This window comes from Macaca fascicularis, chromosome 8 (assembly GCF_037993035.2).
Source record: "Macaca fascicularis isolate 582-1 chromosome 8, T2T-MFA8v1.1".
NCBI classification, from domain to species: Eukaryota; Metazoa; Chordata; class Mammalia; order Primates; family Cercopithecidae; genus Macaca; species Macaca fascicularis.
Window position 1 is genome coordinate 151,306,579 of NC_088382.1, and position 23,434 is coordinate 151,330,012.

A 23,434-nucleotide genomic window follows, 5' to 3' on the forward strand; every position below is an offset into this window, starting at 1 on the left:
GTGTGTGGCTGCCACCCATCCTAACTTTCAAGGTGGCCTGGGAGGGGCTGAGATCCATAGCCTGCATGACACAGGATTCATCAAAGAATTGCATGGGGTGAGTTCCCCCTGGGGGGCTCCATCCCCACTGAACTTGTCTACAGACCATGAGGGAGAATGGCTTTTCCTCTAGGGAAGTCCAGACCAGCAGGCAATTTAAACACAAGCAGTTCCAAAAAGCGGTTGGCCAGGAACACACTCTGGGCTTTCTCCTGCTCCTCCTGGGGCTGTCTGTTGCCCCTTCAGTGAGGAGGCCCAGAGCCACATCAGCTTTTGCTCCTAATTCAGCAGTTTGCTCCATTCCCATGCCTGCAGCCCCTCCCACCCACCCTTTCACTGCAGGCCAGAGGGCTCATTAGAAGCTGGGACTTCAGCACCTTGACTCTGTGGACAGCGCCCGGACAGTTGAGCTGTGCCACCTTTCTGTGGCCATCATGTGCACCCAATGAGCCATCAGCAGCCCCTGTGCAGCAGCCACCATACTGGGCACATCAAGCCTACCTGCCATGTGCTTTATTCTATGGGAAGACAATGGGGGCAGACGCCATAATTTCCATCTTACAGGTCAGGAAGCTGGGGTTCTCACAAATAGAAAGAGTGGTCCAGCCTCTTCTTCAGGAAAATGGCAGCATTTACAAAGCTCTTCCCAGAGCAAACCACAGCTCTCTCAGTGATGGGTCCAAATGGCCCTTGGAGGTTTAAGAAGAGGATGGGATGAGGGGTGGAGGAGAGCTTAGAGCTCAGGGCTAATGACTGGTCAAGAACACACAAATGGGTTCTGACAGGCGCATCAGGCATGGAGCAGACAAAGAGGGGCTCTGAAACCAAATGGGAGATGATAATTTACCTGCAGTCTTGGTGCTGTGCAAACGAGGATGAGAATGCCAGCCGCCCCCGGGGGCAGCTGTGAGGATGAGAAGGAAGGGTGTGCGACCTGCGCTCCATCTGGCTCTGACACTGTCAAGAGCTGCCCGTTTTGTCTCCAGAACCTTGGTCCTGGCAACTGAGTGGATGCCACGGCAGCTCCAGCCAATCCTCACTGGAGGCTACCCACTGTCTATAGTTGATTGGTGCAGAGACAGCCGCTCGACCCAACCTGGGCCAATCAAAGTGCTTCCTGCGATTTCCTGTTAATAAAGGTCAGACTCTGGACCCTTATTTGAACTTCAGTGTGAACTTTCAGCCCCGTTCTTCACCAGATGGTGAGAGATTGAGGCTGAGATTTGGAGGAAAGTAGAGGGGAGAGAGCGTGTCCTCAGTGGCAGGACTCATGAGGTCCCAGGGCTTCCTGAGGTCTAAAGTTTCTGATGTTTTGAGGTCTCCCCTGCCCTTCCAGCTCCAAGCCCTCCCCTGTCATGTTCCATTGTGTGGACACTGGCTTCTTCCTGATGTTTCCTTTGTGCTTTTTCTTGTTGTCCATCTGTCCCCTTGTCACCTCTATTTTGCCAGCACTGGGAATGCCACCTGCCCTCTGTAGGCTCCTAATATAAACATTTTACACAGAGGGATGCTGAGCTTCCTGGGGGTTGGTTGTGTAGCCTTCCTGGGATTCTGTAGCCAATAAATCCTGTTATTGTCGAACTGAGCTTTTGTCTTTTTTCTGCCCCTTGCAGCCAGAACCCTGAGGAATGCCAGTGTCTGTGGCCTTGGGAAAGTCTCTTCCCCTCTCTGACTGTGGCTGTCCTTCCTGCAAAGTGGGAGGAGATGCTAGCACTACAAAGGTAATGGCGAGGCCTGGGAGTGTGCCAGCCCCTTCCGATGCTGTCAGGGGCAGACCCCTCCTGGGGTGGGGGGTGTGGGCGCAGACCTCGGATCTGGAGCCACCCCTCCCAAAACACATGCAGGGGTGTTAGGCACAGTGTTCAACCTCCCTTTGTTTCAGTCTGGAAAAGGCAGGATTTGATGAGGCCAGTCCTTGGCACCCCAAATGGAACTTCTCCAGTAATCTCAGCTGAGATTCTTCCTGCTCACAGTACACAGTGTGTGCGGTTCCTCCATGTGCATAACTCATAAATCCCAACACCAGTCTGGAATGAACCCCTGTGGGAGGTCTGACCCTGGGCCAGGCCACACACACACACCGTTCATGTGCCTCATGAGAACTCTGGGCAGAAAAGGGCTTCTGCAGAGGAGGAAACTGCAGGTTGGGGAGGTCCCTTGCCTTCCTCAAGTCACAGAACACATTAGTGGTACACCCAGGCATCAGGTCGTCATTGGTCTAACGCTTCAGCTGGTGCTTGGGCCTTCCATGACCTTCTCCACTCTTCTTGCGAACCCCGATGACACCATTGCATGTCCCCTGTGAGGCCATCTGGTTGTCAGAGAGGATGATCCAGGCTAGAGGGGTGAGTTCACATGCTGGATGTCACACAGCAAGCTGGGCAGTGGAGGTTGAGGTACTGGGTACAGTCCTGCTCTCTGGAGCCCCCAGATGCTTCCTTCAGCCCATGGGGGCTCAGCACAGCCCATAAGGCAAGTGGGGGGTACAGAGTGTCCGGAGTGGGGGAGCCTGTTCCTGCTGTCAGGCCTCGTGCTGGTGTGTGTGAGAGTGACAGAGCTAATTTCCCAAACACCATCTGAGCTGAATGCATGTGGATGAGGATGATGGTTTTTAAAATTTTAAATTAGAAAAAAATTACATTTTTCTCCCCTGCCAAAATAAAGATGAGAAGTCAAATGGATCTGGTTTGAAAGGGGCTGGAATCAGGGAGCATGTTCCTGCCAGGCTGTCTGTTGAGCAAACAGACCTGGGAGCCAAGCATTGCCTGGTGGTTAGTCCCTGCGACCTCTGGCTGCCCGGTTCTCTGCAGTGTGGGGCACGGCATCTTCCAGGAGCTGTGGGGCAAGCAGGCTCAGGCTGGCGTCTGCAGGTCTCCTGCAGTTGGCTGGGGCTGGTGGCATCCAGTTCCTCTCCTGGGATGCAGGCTTGCTCCTGTCTTCTTTGAGGAATTTCCATGGGACGGGTGAAGGCAGGCAAGCACCCCAGGGCCGGACACTCAACCCCCAGGATGCAGCCGCTGTCTCTGCTATGACTGTTTCTACCTCCCCGACGGGGATCGCTCTCTCCTGCTCTGGTGACTCCATCTTTGGCAGTGCTCTGGTTTGGGCTCCGTGTCACCTGCTGTTTGCTGTGCTGCATTTTCCCAGAGTGGGGCCCGGCATTGTTCTTCTACACCGCATCTTTGAGAGACCCTTTCAAGGTTGTCACCCCAAACTACAATTGGGGAAACTGAGGCCCATGGGCCTGACTGCAGGTGCTGTGGCCAGCACAGAGGACTGGCCAGGAAAGGGCTCCCTTCCCGTGCAGTCAGTCAACCAGGGAGGGGCTGGAGGGCTGCACTGTGGTCAGGAGACTTGCAGGGCCCCTCCCCACTCCAGACACTGTGTCTGATTCCTTGAGAAAGAGCAGTGAGTCCCCTCCCTCAGCCTTTGCTGGCCTGGGGGCTGCTCTTCTGTAAGAAGCCACTGCGTGGGGCGGGAAGCACCACATGTCTCCTTGGCCCGGCCGCTGCTTCCTTTCTCCTTTCATCAGCAACTGTTCTCCAGCAGGACTCGCAGGCAGGGCCACAGGACGCTCCGGAACGGGCTCCTCTGCGGAGGCTTCCTCCCATCCCCAGCCTCCCGCCACGCCTCTGCACACATTGGAATCGGCCTTGTCTGCTCCGCTGTGGCCTGGGTCAGGTCAGCTTCTGGAACGGTGTGAAAGAACAGAGAGGGTGATGTATTCCGGGCGACTCCCAGCCAGGCCCTAGGAAGGCTGGTCCCTGGGTCCTCGCCCCATCAGGTGTTCCCTCCTTGGTCTCATTCTTGGGCCTCGTTCCTGTCCCCCGTCACTCCTAGGTCCACCAGAGCCCACACCTGCTTCTTTCCCTGCCCACCGCCCCTTGCGGGCTCCTGCCCCAGGCCTCTGAGACCCCAGAGAGGAACGAGGACGATGGAGAGGGCCGTACTGGGAGCAGGGGGGTGACGGGGGAGGAGGGGCCAGGACTCTGAGCAGAGGGGAAGCAGAGAGGAGGAGGCTGCCTGCAGCCACAGCACAGGAGCCAGGAGCAGACTCTGCAGAAGGGAGACCAATGGCGCATGCAGGTGGCCCCAGCAACAGCTGCCAGCACCAGTGTGGGCCCAGCCCCTGTGACAGAGCGCTGCTGGTGGCCCGCCTACTCCAGCCCCACCTGCCATGGGCTGTGGGCCAAGGCAGGGCTGGCTACATGCTATTGAGTATCAGGTGGGAGGAAGGGAGTCTGAGGCAGGGGCCATCGGGGGCACTTCCAGCTTTGGGCTCCTGACTGAGACTCTGGGTGCCCCCGGATGACCTCTCCAGGTAAGCCTGGGCACATGTGGCACAAATTGCCTCTAAACTCTGCCAGCTCAGAACTTTCTGGGCCAGAATGCGATGGGCGTCAACCCCTGAGAGAAGGTGGCGGGGAGAAACTTCCCCCGCCCTCCATCCCGTCTCTCCGCTTCCCTTCAAGTGGGGGCAGTGGCCATGGCTCCCTGCAGTGCCACAGTGCGGCTGGGCATCTGTTTGCAGCTCTGGAGAAAGGGGAGACACAGGATAGTGGGGGTGGCCTGGCCTCAGCCCCACCCAGGGGCCTCTAAGAGTTGAGCTTGGGCTGCATTCTCAGCTGCACCAGAAGGCAGACACCAAAGCGATCCGAGCTCTCCCCTGTGCTGGGGCCGCCTCCTCCCTCGCTGGCCGGGTGTATGTTAGTTTCCTCGGGCTCCGCCAAGCACCACACACAGAGTGGCTTTCACAGCAGACGTCTATTGTCTGGCAGCGATGGAGGCTGGAAGTCTGAAATCAAGGTGTGGGCAGGGCTGTGCTCCCTCCAGACGCCAGGGGAGGATCCCTCTGCCTCTTCCAGCTTCCATCAGCACCTGCTGCCCCTGCGTGCCGGTGCCTCTACCCTTGCCCTGGCCCCTACCACTCTTCAGTTCCCTGCCCACCCTTTTGTCTTCTTGACCAGACGTGGAGCTCCCTGAGGGCAGGGACTGGGGCTTATTATATCTCCTCAAGCTTGGCCTGGTACTGCAGCCCAGGAGGGTCTGTTGGATGAGCGGGTGATGGATTTGGTAAGAGAGATGGGGAGTGACAGGCTCAGAGGTGCAGGCATGGGGGTGGCCAGGGTGCACTCTGGGACATTTCTGGAGGTTGAGGGTTAGCACCGGGACTTAGGCTGCACCAAAGTGCAGGAGGCCCAGAAGGAGACAGGGTACTCCGAGCAGGGGCAGCTCTACCAAGGTGAGCAGCAGAGAGGCCGTTCTGAGGCTGGCGCTGAGCTGGGGCTCAGGGCGGGGAGGTGGGAAGGCAGGAGATGCAGCTTGTGAAGGGTGGGCTGGGTGTGGAGTGGGGCACGGGAGCTGGGAACAGCTCAGTCACTCCAGTGGCTTGCACATGTGGCACCAGGGAAGAGGGGCCTGCTGGCTTGTGTGGACAAGGAGGAGGGGCCTGTGGTTCTGCGGGCGGGAGCAGGGAGTACACGGGGAGCCACTCTCCCTCCTTCCCTCCCTCCTCTCACTGATTACCCTCAGCTGCGGGTCAATCTCACTGTAAAAGACGGCCCTGCCCCCTCCATGGCCTGGGGAGGCTGAGGGGTTTCATAAAAGGGTCTGCTCATTTGTGACTTTAATCCTCAGCTGTGATTTTATCTCCGCGCGAGAAAGCTCTTTCTGTTCATCGATCCCACGCAGGCATTAGCTGGAGAGCCTCAGCTATTAGCTCCTGATGGCACCAAAGTTATCCATTGACCCTGGCTCTCGGCCACAGCACAGGGGCTGGGGGCTGCGAGGTGAGTAACTGAAGTGCAGAGACGTGCATCCAGCTGCTCCCAGGCCCCCGGCAGAGTCCTAGCAGTCCCTGCAGCTTCCCCCCTTCCCCCTGGAGCGGGTGCACCACACCCAGCCCTGCTGTGGCAATGCCCTGCGTTCCTCCCTGGAGCCCAGAGGAGGTGCCTCGAACCTCGGAAGGGTCCTGGCCGCCCCTGCCTTATGGGGTTTCCCCTTTCCCATTGGCCACAGGGCTTTCTTCCCACAATGGGACCCCTGAGACTGTGTGCTCTGGGAAGGCAACCTGGGGGTGGATGGCAGATGCCCACCCCTTTGCCCAAGAGGCCCAACTTAGAGTGCCCCCGTCTTCTCAGACAAGTGTGGGCTGCACTGGTGGCTCCGAGAGCTGGCGATCCTTCATATTCAGGAACACTGCAAGCTGCGACCAACGCTGACTGCCTGGAATCAGCCAGCGTGGGAACCTGGACACTGCAGAAACTAGCAAACCACACAGCTGAGTGCCGCCCTTCTCCTTCCCAGAGGAGCAGCTTCCCAGCCCCGCACCGTGTTTACCCTGCGTGGTCACTGGGTTGCCGCTGGCAGACAAGGCCCTGCCTCCCCTTTGAGCACACAAGCCATCGAGGCTCTCTTCTCAGGAGCCCCAAATGGTCTCCCGCCACTATGGATCCCTGGACTTCTCTCCTGGAAGCTCCAGGGTGGCGGCTGCCTGGCCTTCAGAGACACCCACTGCCTCAGACCAGGCAGCCTGACTTGGAGACCCTTCCCCATAGGAGCCGGGTTCCCCTTCAGCCTGCACAGCCCACCCTTCAGGCCTAGTGGGAAGCCCACCCTCTTTGGGGAAGTCCCCAGCAGCCTGGCAGGAGGCGTCTCTCCTCCCCGGGGCTCTTTCCTCGGGCTGTCCTGGGGCTCAGCTTTGTCTCTCACCTGGTGGTGTGGGCCTCGAGGGCCGGGCCTGTTGTGGGCCAGACCCTACCTGTTGGAGATGCAGCCACCATGGTGCTCAAACAACTGACCTCGTGCTGCCTTCATGTGGAGGGACAAAGACCTGGGGGCAGACGACTAACTGGACCAGCATCTTTTATGCAGAAAACGCATCCCTCTCGCCATTCCTATTTGACCAAAGATATCCTGGAAGGGGGTCGTAGAGGCCAGCTGAATCCCTGTCCAAAGCAGGGCATCAGAAAGGGCACTTGGCCTCCCAGTACGAGAGGTAGGGTGGCTGCAGCCAGCACAGTGGCTACAGGAGGTTGGAGCCACTCCGGATCACACTGGCCACAGCCTGACCTGTGCATTGCCCGGGCCCTGAGCACCTGGCCTGGTGCTGAACTCCTTTGGGAACTTCAGGTCTGATGGAGAGGTGCTCCGTCCACTCTGCCCAGTGTCTGCCCTCTGCCCAGACGCCCCAAAAGTAGAAACAGAGAGAAGGCGAACTTTGGCTTCGGGGGCCCAGCGCCACCACTTCCAACCTACGTGGCGTTGGTCAAGTGGCCTGGCTTTGCCGAGCCGCTGCCTCACGTCGCCCATGGGGATGATGGAGCCGCCCTCCAGGAAGCTCCAGGGATTCATGAGACCAGGCGTGCAAGAGCTGCAGGTCTCAGCAACTCATCACTAGGTGCTGTTGCCTGCTCACAAGGGACAGCTGCCCACCCAGCTCTGGGCCAAGGCTGGGGGCTCCCGCCCAAGCCCTGGGCAGCTGTTGATACATCGCTGACCGCAGGCAAGCCTCCCTGCCAGCCCTGCTGGCCTGCGCGGGACCAGGGAAGAGGGCGAGGCCTATATTTATCTGCAGTGTGAGGAGGCTTGTCTGGCAGTCAGATGCAAATGCCTTCATCCCATCTGGGCTGGGAGCTGCTCTCAGCGGACATGTCTTTCCTGCCTGCTCCACACCAGCCTGGTGCCAGTGACAGGAGTGGCGGGAGCTTCACGGTGCCTGGAGGCTCGTTCCTGGGTTGCGAAAGTGCCTGAGTGACAGAGGCTGAGGCTGAGCTTAGGCGAGTTTGCTGAGGCTTAGGAGGAAGCCGGATCAGAAGAGGCCGCAGAAGCCATACTGCCCATACATCCCTCCCCCAGCGGTGGCCCACAGGTGCCTGGCCTCAGCTCAGCTATACTGGAGGGGAGGTAGCCAGCACCCTGCCGGTGTCTCGGTTCTAAGACCTCATTTGTACAGTGGAGAACAGGAGGCAGCCACCCAGTGACCTTCAAAGCCTCCAAGAGAAGCAAAGGGACAGGTGTAAGGAAGTAAGCCCTGACCCTGGGGACTCACCAAGCCCTGATGAAGTTACAAGCTGGGCCCTGACCCTGGGCACACACTAAGCTCTGACCCTGGTCTCAGGCTGAGCCCTGACCCTGCTCACACGCTGAGCCCTGACCTTGGTCACGTGCTGAGCCCTGATTCTGGTCACAAATGGAGCCCTGACCCTGCTCACACAATGAACCCTGATCCTGGTCACACACTGAGCCCTGATCCTGATCCCACACTGAGCCCTGATCCTAGTCACACACTGAGCCCTGATCCTGGTCACACACTAAGCTCTGACCCTGGTCTCAGGCTGAGCCCTGACCTTGGTCACGTGCTGAGCCCTGATTCTGGTCACAAATGGAGCCCTGACCCTGCTCACACAATGAACCATGATCCTGGTCCCACACTGAGCCCTAATTTTGGTCACACACTGAGCCCTGATCCTGATCACACACTGAGCCCTGATCCTGGTCACACACTGAACCCTGATCTTAGTCACACACTAAGCTCTGACCCTGGTCTCAGGCTGAGCCCTGACCTTGGTCACGTGCTGAGCCCTGATTCTGGTCACAGATGGAGCCCTGACTCTGCTCACACAATGAACCCTGATCCTGGTCCCACACTGAGCCCTAATTTTGGTCACACACTGAGCCCTGACCCTGGTCCCACACTGAACCCTGACCCTGGTCACACATTGAGCCCTGATCCTGGTCCCACACTGAGCCCTGACCCTGGTCCTCAATCAGCTGAGCCTCGACCCTGATCCCTGATTGGCTATGTTCTGTTCCAGTGTGGAAGGGAGAGGCCAGGGCATGAGGTGGGATGGGCTAGGGCAGCCCCTCTGCACATCTGGGACTCAGGTCAGAACACAATCCTCCCTACATGAGAGAATAAATTCCTGCACGTGGCGTTTCTTCAAGTAGCTGGGCTTGAAGCCTGTACTGGGCTTGCCCTCCAGTGACAGCAGCAGGTTTCAAGGAGACAGCCATGAGACCGTCCCTCAGGCTGGGGACTTGATCATGCTCACCTCAGAGCCTCACCTCCTGGAGAGTGAGCAAAGTGAGGGTCATCAACCCACTTTACAGATGAGGAAATGGACGCCCAGGAAGTGGCCTCGAGATCTCGCCCAGAGAATAGCTGGTCCTGAAGACTCTGTATCTGAGCCACACACTGCTCTGCCTACACCCCCAGGGGTCTCAGCACCCCCAGCGCATTTTTCCCTGCTCCTGGCCTGCACTGTGAGCTCCCACTGGCAGTTCCTAGCAAGCACATGTTGGCTGTGCCAGGCCCCAAGTGCCTCATGAGCTAAAGAGGGTGTCCTGCTATTCCGGGGCTCACTGCCCAGCCTCTGCATGAGTGGCCTTGCTCTGTGCCTGTCCTGGGCCAGCATTGCATGTCCAGAGAGGAGACGGAGTTCGCCTTCTCTGTGCTGTGGGACTGACTGTGTCGGGGTGGGGTGGGGGGAAGCAAAAACCAAATCCTTCGTTTCCCCGACTGCCTGACCTTGCCTTTCTCCAAACCTCATGACGTCCAGCTCGAGGGAAGTGAAAGTCACTCCGATATCTGGAAATACAGTTGATGAGGCAATTAAATCCCCTGTCCCTTCTCCTTCCGGGGGGTCCTCTAGGGTCCTGGGAGTCCAGCCAACAGGAATCCGTTTTATGATCCTGAGTCCCTGCCAGCAGGAAGGCTGGGCGAGGCCGGTCCCTATGTGCCCACGACGCTCTCACATAAATATGCATCACTTAAAATTTAATAAAAAATATACCAATTATAAAAGCTATTTACCCAGTCAAATCAATCACAGGCCTTGGCGTGTTTATGCCTGAACACCTGATTTCTGCTCATAAGTCACTTTTACACCCTCTTTAGGTGCTAACGACCCGGGTGAACTGGCAGCAGTTCCGGAGGGACGGGGCCCACCTATCCCAGCCCCTCACCCGCCTCCTCAGGGCCCGGGAAGTCAGCTTGCCTCTCAGGAAGCCGGGATCCCAGAATCAGGGCTCAGAGCCTCTGGCCTCCTGCGGGCAGCCCCCGCCCCCTCTGCAGGTAGTAGAGTCAAACCTCCTCTCCTTCAGGAGGCCTTCCCTGCCCGCCCCAATTCTCAGCATTAAATGGGTGGCTCTGTCTGCGTTAGCAAGAAATGTGTTCAATTTCTCACTTTCTGCAGCAGCGACTGCGGGCCCACCACACACAGAGCCTGTTTCAGCTCCAAGGGGTACCAGCTGTATGCCCCTTTTGCAAAGCGTGAGTCCCTGTTGGTGTCAGGGATGGAGGCGGGTGACATAAGACACCAGGCTGTGCCTGGGCCCCTCCCTGCCTCACACCAGAGCATCTTGCCAACTAGTGGAGGATTCCTGGCCAAGGAATCATCCGTGCCAGTTTGGGGACAGTGGCCACATGGCCATGGGGAGGCAGGAGGGGTAGGGGAACAGCCCCCAGATCCGCTCTTCAAGCCACAGGCCCCGCAATTCCTGGCTGAGTGACCTCAGGCTGGTCTCTGGACCTCTCTGAGCCTCCATGTCCTTATCTTTGGATCAGGAATTGCTGTGAGTTTGAGTGAGTCAGTGCACGATGGGTACTTAATGCTGCTACTCAGTGGTATCATAGCCACAGCTGGCATTCCTTCCTGCGCTCTCTGCCTTCATTCAGCTGTATTTACTGAGAGGCGGTTTGGCCATGTCACTAAGCACAGGGACTCTGATATCAAATCCACCTGGATTTGAGCTTCAGCTCTGCCACTGGTGGTGTGATGCTGGATAAGTCACTTAGTGTCCTTGTGAGTCAGGTTTCTTGTGGCAACACAAATGCCACAATGGATATCTCACAGGGTTGGAGATGCATTCTGGAATGCAGATGTGATGGTTGGAGCTGAAGCAGCCCTGTTGGGCTGCAACAAAAAGCTCACAGTATTGGGATGAAGCAAGATCTTCAGGCAAAGAGTTTTGTTCATAGTTGCTGGATCCCAAATGCTTCCAAACCATGCAGTCCGCAGTGTCTGCTGAGGCGGAGGTGGTACAGTGCAGGGACTAGGCCTGGCTTTGCCCTGACAGTGCGACGGTGGCAAGTTGAGAGAGTCTCTGTGTTTCTGTTACCCCTTCCCTATCAGGGGCCATGGCACCATCTTCACAGGTTGCTGGGAGGATTAAAACACTGGGTGTAAGCTTGTTGTGTAATGCCCAGCACATGGTGGGGCTCACAAGAACTCAGCCAGTTTACTATTAAATGCCTGCTGTGTACCAAGTGATCAGCTAAGCCATTTGCACATTTTATTCTATTTAATCCTCTCAAATTCACACTGGAATTTTATCAGAAGCCTTCCCAAACATTTCCCATTTCACCATTTGCAACAGTTAGATTCGGTGGTAAGTCACAGAGACTCAAAATAGCAATGGCCTAAATAAGAAAGAAGCTTCTCTCTCCCTTTTCCATAGAGGCTGGAGGCAGGCCACCCGGGACTGAAATGGTAGCTCTACTCCACACAGAGCTCGGAGACCAGGCTCCTTTTCCCTTGTTGGTCTCCCAAGCATGGCCTCCATTCCCAAAGCCACTTCAAGGTGCAAAAAGCGTGCTTCGGCTCCAACGATCACATCTGCATTCTAGGGGACAGCAAGGGAGAGGTAAGGTGTGAGTGGCAGCCGACTTTTAAAGCTGCCCCTGGACACTTGCTTCTGTTTACATGTCATTGACCAGACTTTAGTCCTGTGGCTGTGCCTGGGTGAAAGAATTGTGACATGTAGCCATTTTCTTCTATTTGTGCCCAGCTAAACTTTCTGTGAAGAAAGGAGGAGAGAGTGGGCATTGTAGGGCAACTAGCCCTCTCAGATGCACCCATGTTTGATCGTTTTTAGTATAATTTTAGCTAATCCATCTAGGGAAGCTAGCATTCAGTGTAAAGCAGGATTTCTTCCCCTTGACACCATTGCTATTTTGAGCTGGGTGATTCTCTGCTCTGGGGACAGGGGCCATCCTGTATCCTGTGCTTTGCGGGATGATGAGCAGCTTCCCTGACCTCTGCCCACTAGATGCCAGCAGCACCTCTCGGCTGCGACAATTGGAAATTGGCAAATGTCCCTGGAGGATAAAATTGTCCTTGATTGAGAACCTCTGATTTAAAGCAAAGACAAAAAGTGATGACTGGAGGAGGAAGGTCACTCAGGGAAAATCAGTCACAGACGGGGGAGAAACATTGCACGTTCCAGAGGCCTTATCTCGCCACCTCCCCACCGCATGGCCCCTCCTCGCCCGCATCACAAGTGGCCTCGGTAAGCTGACAGCGCATGATTGGTCTATCGTCTGTCCTCTGGATAAACCCCAGATTCGAGATGGCGGTGTGAAAACACCTGCTCAGGATCTGCAAGGCTAGAACCAAATAGACCTGAAAATGGACACATGAAACGGGAGGATGTTGTCCGACAAGAAATGTTAGACGGAATCACAAAGGGAAAGACAGACAGCTTGACCTGCAGAAAAATCAGAAACTCCTGCCTCTTAGCAAACACAGAAAAGGCCACAAGTGAAAACCACCACCACACGGAAAAAATATTTCCAGCCAACACAGCATTCTAGGGGTTAACATCTTCAGTGTGTAAAAGGAGTTTCTAAAAATTGAGAAGTAACACGTGGAACCTCAAATAGGTTATTAGTCAAAGTATGTGGCTACCCAATTCCCAGAAATCACAAATACAGTTAGGAAATAAACATGGAAAAATGATCTTCCCTTACTAGTAATAAAGGAAATGCACATTAAAACAAAGTACACATCGTGTTAATAAGGGGAACAGACATTAAAACATGGTAATGTCCGACGTGTGCTGTGTTGGGTGCAGGCAGGGACTGCCCCGGGAGCAGACAGTTGGCAGCCTGCATCACACGCTTAAGAATGTTCCCTGAGACTAGCAGTTTAATTTCTAGGATGCTATCCTGAGGAAGTAATCTTAAATACAAAAAAATAGATATTTTTAGCAAAATAATTAGAAACAACCTAAGTGTTTGAACGTGGGGGATGTTTAAGTAAACTGTGGCTTATCCACTTGAAAGAATATTACAGCAATTAAAAAATAATGTTTGCTAAGAGCACGTACCGAGAATGCTTCCAGGGAACAAAAAGTGTGATCCTAACAGGTAATATAGCATAATAGGATTCCAACACTGTTAGCAAGAAATCACCACCGTTTTAGGAAAAGCTAGGAAAATAGCGCTTTAGAAATAAGGAAAGGACGTGCCCCCAAATGTTAGCACAGTTTTGTTTGCTTGGTGGGGTTATAGGCAGAGCTTGCTTTGTTTTATTTACCGTTCGTTATTTTCCAAGTTTTCCCTCGTGCAGCTGGCATTACCTTTTGTAAGACAGGCGTATATTTTGCCAAAGCCTGGCCAACTGCAGGAGAGATGGTTTGTGGCTGACTGTTACTGCATGACCCTGGATTACTCCATGATTTTTAAGTTGTGAAAAATAAATGACAAGGAAGGAACAGTCAGGCTTGCTGGCAGCATCACCTCCTTTGTGCGCTCCTGGCCGAGGGACCCCTCCTCAGTGGGTGGGGCTGGCGGGTAGGTGTGAGGAGGCCTAATAAATCCACGCAGGCAGGGAAGTGTTGGCCACCAGGGAAAGTGAGGAGCTGAGCACGGCGGGCGCATTTGCAGGCGTGCGTGTGTTGAACCGTCTACGTGATAAATATTCCTGTGAAAGGCATTTCCCCGGGCGCGTGCCTGGCGGTAGAGTCAGGTTTTACATTAGCGATACAGCAGGATGCTGGGCTTCAGACTCTAGCTTTCTCCTTCCAGAGGGTCGCCGGAAGTCCTCTGTGTGCCTCTGGTTCCAGCGTAGTGATTACTTGTGTCCTGGTTTGAGTGAGAAGTCAGAGTCCCCCCACGCTTCCCGCTCTCTGAGGAGATGCTCGGCTGTCATGTGGGGTCAGCCTCTGATTGTGGGGGTCCTCCTGGGAGCCTCTCTGGGCTGTCTGGCACATCCAAGGATGACCAAGGTCAATCTGTGGGTATCTTAGGGCCACTCTGAGGGTCCTGGGGCTGCTCCCACGTGCACTGTTTTCCTGAGGAGTCCGAGAGTCACTTAGAGACCATGGTGCACTTCCCAGTTCATGGGAACACCCACGCCTCAGGCCACTCCTCACCTACATGGCCCATGGCCTGTGGGAAGCTGAGCTCCCGGCAGCGGCCCAGGGGACCTGGCTCAGCGGAGTGTCTCACGTAGGAGGGGCCCTGAAACCCCATCCACACCAGGACCACACTCAGCCAGGCCACGCCCAGTTGGCCATGGGTGGCCACACTGCCACTTCCAACCACCACTGACCCTTAGCTCTTGGGGACGCTGCAGGGTAAGTCATGAGGGGGTTCTGTCCCCTGCTGCGGGCTGCGAATCTCCCTTTTTCCCGAGCCTTGTCTTCACCTCCACTTCGCTGCCACCCTGCCTTCCTTGAGGGATAATGTCAACCTCTGGTCAAACCCCCTCCGGTGAGCAGACCTGCTTTGTAGGGAGTGAGTTGGCTTGCAAGCGAGTTTTGAGAGTGAGAACATTAGGCAGTGCTCTCAGATGAAGATGAAAAGGCACCCCCACTTTTTGTTTTTTGTTTTTTGAAATGGAGTTTTGCTCTTGTTGCCCAGGCTGGAGTGCAGTGGCAAGATCTCAGCTCACTGCAACCTCCTTCTCCTGGGTTCAAGTGATTCTCCTGCCTCAGCCTCCTGAGTAGCTGGGATTACAGGTGCCCGCCACCACTCCCAGCTAATTTTTTTTTTTTTTTTTTTTTTTGTATTTTTAGTAGAGACAGGGTTTCACCATGTTGGCCAGGCTGGTCTCGAACTCTTGACCTTAGGTGATCTGCCTACCTTGGCCTCCCAAAGTGCTGGGATTACAGGCGTGGGCCACCGGGCCTGGCCCAAGCACCCTTCTTGATACTCACCACGTGGGTAAACAGTGATGGCTGATGGACTTTGTGACCCTTCCGTGTGCTCCTCTAAGGGGCCCTTTGCACAGGAACTTCTCCGGAACACCTCCTGTAGCAACCAAGAAGGTGATCCATTCTGGGCCCCCCACAATGCCCTCCAGACAGATGGCTTTGTCATTTCTCATGCAAACCAGGACCTGATTAATAATTAATCCATGAAGTCCTCACAGCCGACCTGCCAGGGATTCGGCCTCATCCTCAGCTTACAGATGGGAATGCCTGGTCATGCAAAGTTGAGACGCCCGTGGTGAGCTCTCAAGGCAGGATCTGAACCCAGGACAGGAGAGCTTTCACCCTACTGCTTGCCTCACCCACGAAGCAGCAAGTCCTGTAACTGTGATGGTGGTAAGTGTGGTCAGCACACATTTTGGGGAACCATGTCCTTACCCAGGTGCTGGGACTCGGGACTCTATCTGGTCTCACCTGCCTCATGAGGGAAGAATGAGAGGTGAGCCCAGGGCCCAGCAGCTGCTTCAGGGCCTGCACAGGAGGCTTGGGCAGCATCCTCAGGGCTCTGCTGGTTCCCTCTCCTGGGGCTTGTGGGGCGGGTGGGTGAGCAGGCAGGTGGTCTCGGGCTCAGCTTCAGGAATCACAGTGAGAAGTCAGTCCCTGGGTAGCCCTTCACGCTCAAGAGGCTTATCTTATTGTTTGCCTGCTTATTAAGATAGATGTTTGTTTGGGTTTAAGGATTTCAAGGGGCTCTTGCCACATTGCTGGCGGTGAGAGGATGCGTGTTTGGGAGGCTGTGGGGGAGGACGAGGCGAGGGCCGACCCCGCCTGAGTTCCAGTGAGTCTAGCTGGACTCCTGCACACCGTGCGCCCCCCTGCTCCTCAAGCATCCTTGCCTGCAAGGCTCTCATTTACCCGCACGTTTTACGCGTACCTGCTTTAGGTCAGCATGCTCCGGGCAGTGATGGACAGGTCGAGGACTCCCCAGGCCAGAAAGGAGGAGACAGGGACACCAGCGATTCCAATACAGGGCGATGTGCCCCCTGAGAGGGGAACAGTGCAGCTTCCATCCCATGTCTGCGCCTGCCAAACCTCTGGCCAATGAGTGACCTCCTTGAGCCTCGGCTTCCCTGCTGTAAAATGGGCTGATGATAACAGCCTCAACCTCCCGGCCATTGTGATGAGGAGGTGAGCCAACAGGTGTGGGAGCCGAAGTGGGGCCCGGCACAGAGGCAAGATGTGCTAAGGAACTACTGTCATCACTATGAGGGTTGAGAGTGGAAGTTATAGACACCCCCAGGGAGCAGGTAACCCCAGGGAATTCTGGAAAGTTCTGGAAGCCTGATCTATACATGTATCCTGAGGGATGGGCAGGAAGGAGGCAGCAAGCTTGAGAAGGCCATGCTGGTGGTGATGGGGAGGGAGGGAAGAGGTCAGAGGCTGTCCTTGGGCAAAGGATGTAGCTAAGACAAAGGGGGCCTGAGGGGATCATTCAGGAAAGATCCGTGTGGTGTGTGTGCCTGTGGCAGCTGGTCACAGAGGATGAGAGGTGGAGTGCTGAGGGCTGACAGAGCCTACCGTCAGTCATGTGAAGCCTTGCAGTGCAGCTTCTCCAGTGGGCAGCAGAGGTGGAGACACACGGTGGGTTTGAAGGGCTCGGGGTGGGGCTGAGGGAGAGGGAGGGGCATGGAGCTGCCCAGAGGTGTGCAGAACCCTCCCCACCACCTTGAGACTCTTTTCTCTTGGGTTTCGTGGTTTGACAACCATGGTCATGACTGTGGGGGGCTGAAAAATGACCCTCAGAGACGACCACATCTTCACCCCTGGGACCTGGGAATATGTTCCCTTACATGGGAAAAGGGACTCCACATGTGTAATGAGGCTGTGGTTCTTGAGATAGAAGGTGATCCTGGATTATCCGGATGGGCCCAGCATCATCACAAGGGTCTCATAAGAGACGGGCAGTGGAGGTGATAATGGAAGCAGAGGTTGGAGTGATGCACTTTGAGGGTGAAGGAAGGGGCTTTGAACCAAGGAATGCAATGCAGGTGGCTTCTAGGAGCTGGGGTGAGGTGGTGGAGCTTCCAAGAGAAACACAGCCTGCAAACACCTTTGCTTTAGACTTTCACCCTCCAGAATGATAAAAGAATACATTTGTATTGGCTCAAGCCACAACACAGGATGAATTGGTAATTTTCTAGATAGATAGGTGAGTAGGTAAGGAGATAGATGGATGAGAGATTGATGATAAATAGATGGATGGGGTGTGTGTGTGTGTGTGTGTGTGTGTGTGTGTGTATGTGTGTATATATATATATATATATTCCTGTGACAGTTTGTACTCTCAGGATGGCCATACCAACATCTCTCCCACCCACCCTCAGGCTCTTTTTGCAATGAGGCCTTGACATTGCTGTATTGGGAGCTGGGGTCTGTGTTCCCTCTCCTTGAATTTGGGTGGGGTGATCACCATGTAACTGACACTAGGTGACTTCCAAAGCTAAGTCATAAAAGATGACCTGACTTTCACCTGCCATGATGACTCCAGCTCTCGAAGCTGCCTCAGCAGATGCTGAGTGAAGCAGACATCAGCTGTCACCACTGAGCCCTGTACAAATTGCAAATTTTTGACACAAATTGCAAATGACACAAATTGCAAAAAAAAAAAAAGTTTTTCTTGTTTTAAGCCACTAAGTTTTGGAGTGTTTGTTCACACATCGATAGATATCTTAATTTGTAGCTCTCTCCACTTAGAGGGCCTGAAAGCAAGGGTGCCCCAACAGCAGTGAGCACACCCAGAGCCCCCACCTTGGTGTCTAAATACCATTCTCCACTCACAGGCGCCAGGGCTCCTTGGAGAAGAGGTTGACTAGGGCTGGTTGAGGACAGCACAGGATGTGCCTGGAGCACCTTGTGCCAGAAAGCAAGGTGGTACTCAGGTCACACTGGGGACATGTAAAGCCCACAGGGGCCAGCTTGCAGGGCTCCCACTGGCCAAATGTAGGACAGTCTGATGATGCTGGTAGTGCATTATAATTCATTGGGAAAAGCAGGCAACCAGGAGTCCAGACAAATATAAATGAATGAATGAATGGAAAGCTTGATGAGGAATATGACATACACCTGGTTTTAAAGCACCACATCCTGACCCACACACTCACAAAATACTTATTAATAACAAAGCAGGAGAAATAACTTCACATGGGAGAAACCTGGCAGACACCCCACCGACAAGTGATAAACGTGATGAAGCAGATCAAAACCATGCCTCCCCCACCCGCCACTGCCCAGGCGGGAAGCAGTGAGAACACAGCATCACTCCTGGGATGTTCCTGTAAAAGGTGCAGGAGCCAGATGCAATCGTGGGGACACGTCAGATGCAACCAAATTGAGGGACATTCCACCAAAGAACTGGCCTGTAACCTTCAAAAGTGTCAAGGTCATGAAAGCTAAGAAACTTTCAAAAGTGTCAAGGTCATGAATGCTTGATCTTAGCTGCATGGCCACCCCTGGGAAGGCTGAGAAAGGCAGTGGAGCTGTATGTCCAGCAAAGAGAGGGTATCTGTTTTCTGTGCTACGTAACAGGCTGAGGGGACTTGAGCCAGAACAGTGCACAGGAATACAAGATTCTGAGCTGGGACGACTGGTGGAGCTGGGACGGGGCCTGCGGATGGGAGGACCCCACTTTCCTGAGCAGCCAGCAGCCCCCGACTTCACTGATTGTGCTGTGGGGTGCAGGAGAAGGTCCGAGTTTGTAAGAAACATACTCAAGAGTTTGCGGCAGAAGAGGAAACATTTTGGCAACTCACTGTTAAATGGTTCAGGAAAATGTCACAGGTGCTGTACTTGCTACTTTTCTATAAATTAGAAATTGTTTAAAACAACAGCAAACCAGCCTGTGGGAGGAGGGTTTGGCAAGTTCACAGGCTGTGGGTGGGAGAGCGCCTGGTGTGTTTTAGGCCCCAGAGGAACCTCCGGCTGGTAAGGCAGAACAGGAGGCTAAGGCCTGAGGCCAGGGAGGTGAGGCAGGTAGATCTGGGGTCCTAAACATACCTGCCTTGCAGGTGTCATGAGAAAATGCACCCCAGGCACTTAGGACAGCAGCCCCTAGCATGAGAACTGGCTTGTTCTTGTCTTCCTTCCCAGGCACTCAACTTCTCCATCAGGCTGCCAGTCTCGGCCTCTCTCTCCACCTGTGCCTGCCTTGTTCCACTTGGGGCAAATATCACCTGGATCCTGACATCACCCAGTTTGGGGGACATCTCCCTTTCCTGGAAATGGGTCTCCTAGAAACGTAGGCTTCCCTGCCCCTCCTGTAGGATGGGTGACAATGTTGGCATGTGAGTACTGTCACCCTGCGGCTGTTGGGGTGGGGCATGTCGGGCTTGGGGAGGGCTTGGAACTTGGAGAAACACAGACCGGCAAGGCTAGGGCTGTGGCTTTGTCCCCATGTAAGAGGCAAGGTGACCCCATCAGCCCAGTGGGAAGAGAGATAGATGCCAGGAAGAAAAATGTGTCTGCTCACGTCCTTTCCTTCTACCCTGTCCCCCCTCCACCTTCCTTCCAGCCTGGAGATGGAGCCTCATTTCCCCAGAGATGAGCCTTGACTCACAAGGGTGTCCCCCACAAACTTTAGGAAGCAAGTGCCCTGAGCACCATGGGCGGTACTGGGGGAGTCGAGCGGCAGAGGGTCTAAGTTTAGATCCTTCCTCCTTTTAGATGATGTACAAGGCATGTTATGAGACTCGGTTTCCCCAAGGGCTCCCGTTAGGAGATACAGCCTGTGCAGTTGGTGAGTGACCTGGGTGTCTCTGCCGGGGCCACTTCTAGCCCAGGCCTGCTGAGCCCCGTTTCTTGGGTTTCATCTTTTGTGGGTGAGATATTGCCGGCTGGTTCTGGAGGGAGAAATGGTGAGATTCCCTTGATTTTCATCACCGCAGGGGATCAAGAGGACAACCAAGAGGAGACAGCTGGGGGAGCCAGGATGAGGACCTGCCTCAAGCCGAGGTCACTCACACAGGTGGATCCGAAGCCTCACAACCTTCCCCGAGCTCTCCTGCCACAGAGTGACTTGTCCTTAGTCCCTAGAGGCTGGCATGACAAGGCCACCTGCCTCTGGGTCTCCCTCTGGGGCTGGGAGTGTCCCCTCTGAAGGGTTTTGGAGCCAGAGAGCCTCGAGTGGGGCAGTGCTCCATTCTTCAGGCCCAAACACTGCCGTCGCCAAGGCTGAGTCCAGCCCTTTGCAGGCACTGGGAGGTTGGTTGCAGGGGCCATGCAGGCTTGGCTGCCTCCCTGGAGCCCGCAGCTGTGTGGGAAAACAAGGCAGAGTGAACAGGTCTCTGCCTTTTCAATCAGCTCCCACTCAGCCACATCTTACCTGCTGGGGACCTCCGGGAAGGGATTTTTACCTGTCAGCACCTCATCTCCCACTCCGGGGCCTGTGCCTGGGCAGCCGGGCTGGAGTGAGTGCTGGGTGTGGTAGGATGTGCACTGCTTCCTGCTCTCCTGTGGACACAGGTGAGCTGGATGGAACATGGCCAGGCCTGAGAATCAGAGAGGAAAGAAAGGCCAGGAGGAAGAGACTGGAGGGGAATTGAGAGTGCAGGAGAGATCAGAGAGAGACAGAACAGGGAGAGAGAGGGTGGGGGAGAACTGAGAGGTGGAGAGGAGGAGCGCTGGGCCTGGAGGGAGAGGCCTGACCCTGCAGGTGCCTCCCCGCAACGGCCCAGTGCTCCTGACTCCAGGCCCTGTTCATACTGGAGAGTTTACCCAAGGCCTTGCTCAGGGCACAAAGAGCCCAGATGCTGGCCGCTTAGCGTTTGGGTGATGACAGCAATCCTGGATGTGTCTGGGCAGCCTCCTCTCCTTGCTGCCCCCTGCCTGCCTCTTCCCCTGATGTAGATCCAGACAGCAGGTACAGCAGGCAGCAGACCAGACACCAACCAGCACCTGTCCAGGACTGAATCTGCCAATGGCCCTAGACCCCAGGCCACCTGGTGAGTTCCCAGCCTCAAGTCTCAGGACCCCAGGCCCAAGCTGCGTCTCTGTCCCCATCTCTCCCTGGAGCAGGCTGAGGCGTTGGTGTCCGGGCGCAGACACAGGCCTGTCATGCAACTGCCGTGGGGCCTCAGGCCGCCGTGAGCTAGCTGGAGCCTCAGTGTCCCACACTTCGGACGGGACTGGGGTCCTGGCACCCTGGGCTGTCGTGGGTAGATGCCGAGGTGGGGAAGTCACCGGACAGCCCACTGGAAGTCACCAGACTTGCCTACCTTTGGTGGGGACCTTCTGCCCCTCATGGCATCTGCCTCTGTCACTTGTGTCTGCTCAGCTCCTGCCATGGCTTTGAGTTCAGAGAGGGGTGGACGGGACTAGGCACAGCTCACCCTCGTGCCCTCACGCAGCCTCTCTGACCTTCCCGGCCCCCAGAGCTTTCTCCCTGCTCACTCGGAGTGGGATTCAGCCAGGGCTGCGGGCTGCAGAGGCATCTGGGCCCAGAATCCCTCGGACTTGGGAGGAGACCCTGGCCTTATAGCCTGGAGGTGGAGGCAGGACAGTGGTGGAGCCACAGAGGACCCGGACAAGGGGCCATGAGGCTGGGCTGGGGGTCGGCGCCCTGGCACAGAACCGGTCAGCGAGCGGGAGGTGTGCTGTGTCTGGGACTCTGAGACCATGAGGGGCAGGAGCAGAGGCCGGCACCTTCTGTCTTGGTTGCCTCCTCTCTGCCTATGACGTTGCTGCTCAGTACAGAAGACCAGAATGCCTGTCGATCTCAGGGGCACTTTGGGGCCAAGAAAGGGAGTTTCTTCCATTTGTTCCCAGGTCAGTGTGTTACAGGGGACAAAGCCCCTGGGACCTGTGAGGTCATGGCCGGGGGACTCAGTCGAGGGGTGCCGTGCAGGTTGTAGCAGGGCCGCTGCTTGAACACACGCGATGGCTGAAAATGGACTTCAAACTCAGGCTCCATCTGGCGTGGGGGTTCTTCCCCAGCTTCCCCTCCACGTGGCGATTCAGGGACCCAGCTTCCTCCACCAAAGCCTCTGCTGTGGCCCACACTAGGGCTCCGTGACAGTGAGCTCCGTGTGTCAGCTTGGCTGGGTGCAGCGCCCCGCTGTTCACTAACCAGAGAACTAGAGGCTGCCAAGATTGTCGTTTACCCACGTGGTGAATATGGGCGATAGTAAAGGGGAATGACCCTGAAGGTCTGGGCGGGTCTCATCTAATTGGTCCAAAGCCTTAAGAGCAAAACAGATCTCCCCGAGGAAGAGGAAGTTCCGCCTCTCAGCTCCCGCCTGAGTTGCCTGCCTGCTCACCCTGTGGATTTCAGACCTGTAGCCCCACAGTCACAATCATGTAAGCCAGTTCCTTGAAACACGTCTCTCGACATGCACGTGTGTATCCTCCAGTCTGTTCTCTCTGGAGAACCCTGACCGCTGAACCGTCGTCTCACCCAGCCCTAGGCCATTGAGCCAAGGGACCAACTTGGCGGTAGCCACTTCCTCTTCGTCCACATCCCACTGGGTGACCTTGGCTGTGTGGCCACCCCTAGGGAGGCTGGGAAAGGCAGTGGAGCTGTATGCCCAGCAAGGAGAGGGTACCTGTTTTCTGTGCTACGTAACAAATCACTGGACACTTAGGGGCTTCCAAGAGCACCCAGGCGTTATCTCGCTGCCTCCTTGGGTCAGGAGTCATGGCGGGCTCAGCTGGCTGCAATGAGACCCCCCTCCGTGGCCCCAGGTCTGCTTCCAAGCTCATGTGCTCATTGAAGAATCCATTTTCTCAAAGCTGCCGGGCTCCTGGGGGCTGGCTTGTTCAGGTCCAGCAGGAGAGAGTCCCTGTGGTTTGAAGTCTCCGAGTTCAGGGAAGGAAAAGCCCCCAGAGGCTTCTCTGATGAGGTCGGCCTGCTAGGATAATAATGCTCTCTCCCTTTGGCTCAGAGCAAAGCCACGCTTGCTAGGGGCCTTGATTACACCTGCAAAATCCCTTTCTTCTTGCCATATCACATGACCTAATAGGGGCGTGGCATTGATCCTATTTGCAGGTGTCCCCCACTGGAGGCAGGGGGACTACAGAGGCGTGGACATGCAGCAGGGATGCAGGAGACCATTTCAGGGCTCTGCATGCCACAGAAGAGGACATGCATGGTGGCCAGGCGGCCAGGTGCTGCCCCAGACCCCAAGGACAAAGGGGATCTTGACATGGGTCAGGGCTAGACAGCCTCTATCTCACGGAGCCATTCTCCTGCCTGGGATGAACACCAGGGTTGCCTGTTTAATGTTTTGAGTAAGAAGGCTTGCTCTTCCCTCACTGTTTTGAGATGGGGTGCACCGCTCAGAGAGAGAGAGAGGGAGGAGGGAGGGGCAGGAGGAGAAAGGGGGGGGAAGGAAAGGAAGGGGGGGAGAGGGGGAGGGGAGAGGCGGGATAGGGGAGGGGGAGAGAGGCTGGAGTGGTCTTGGGGGAA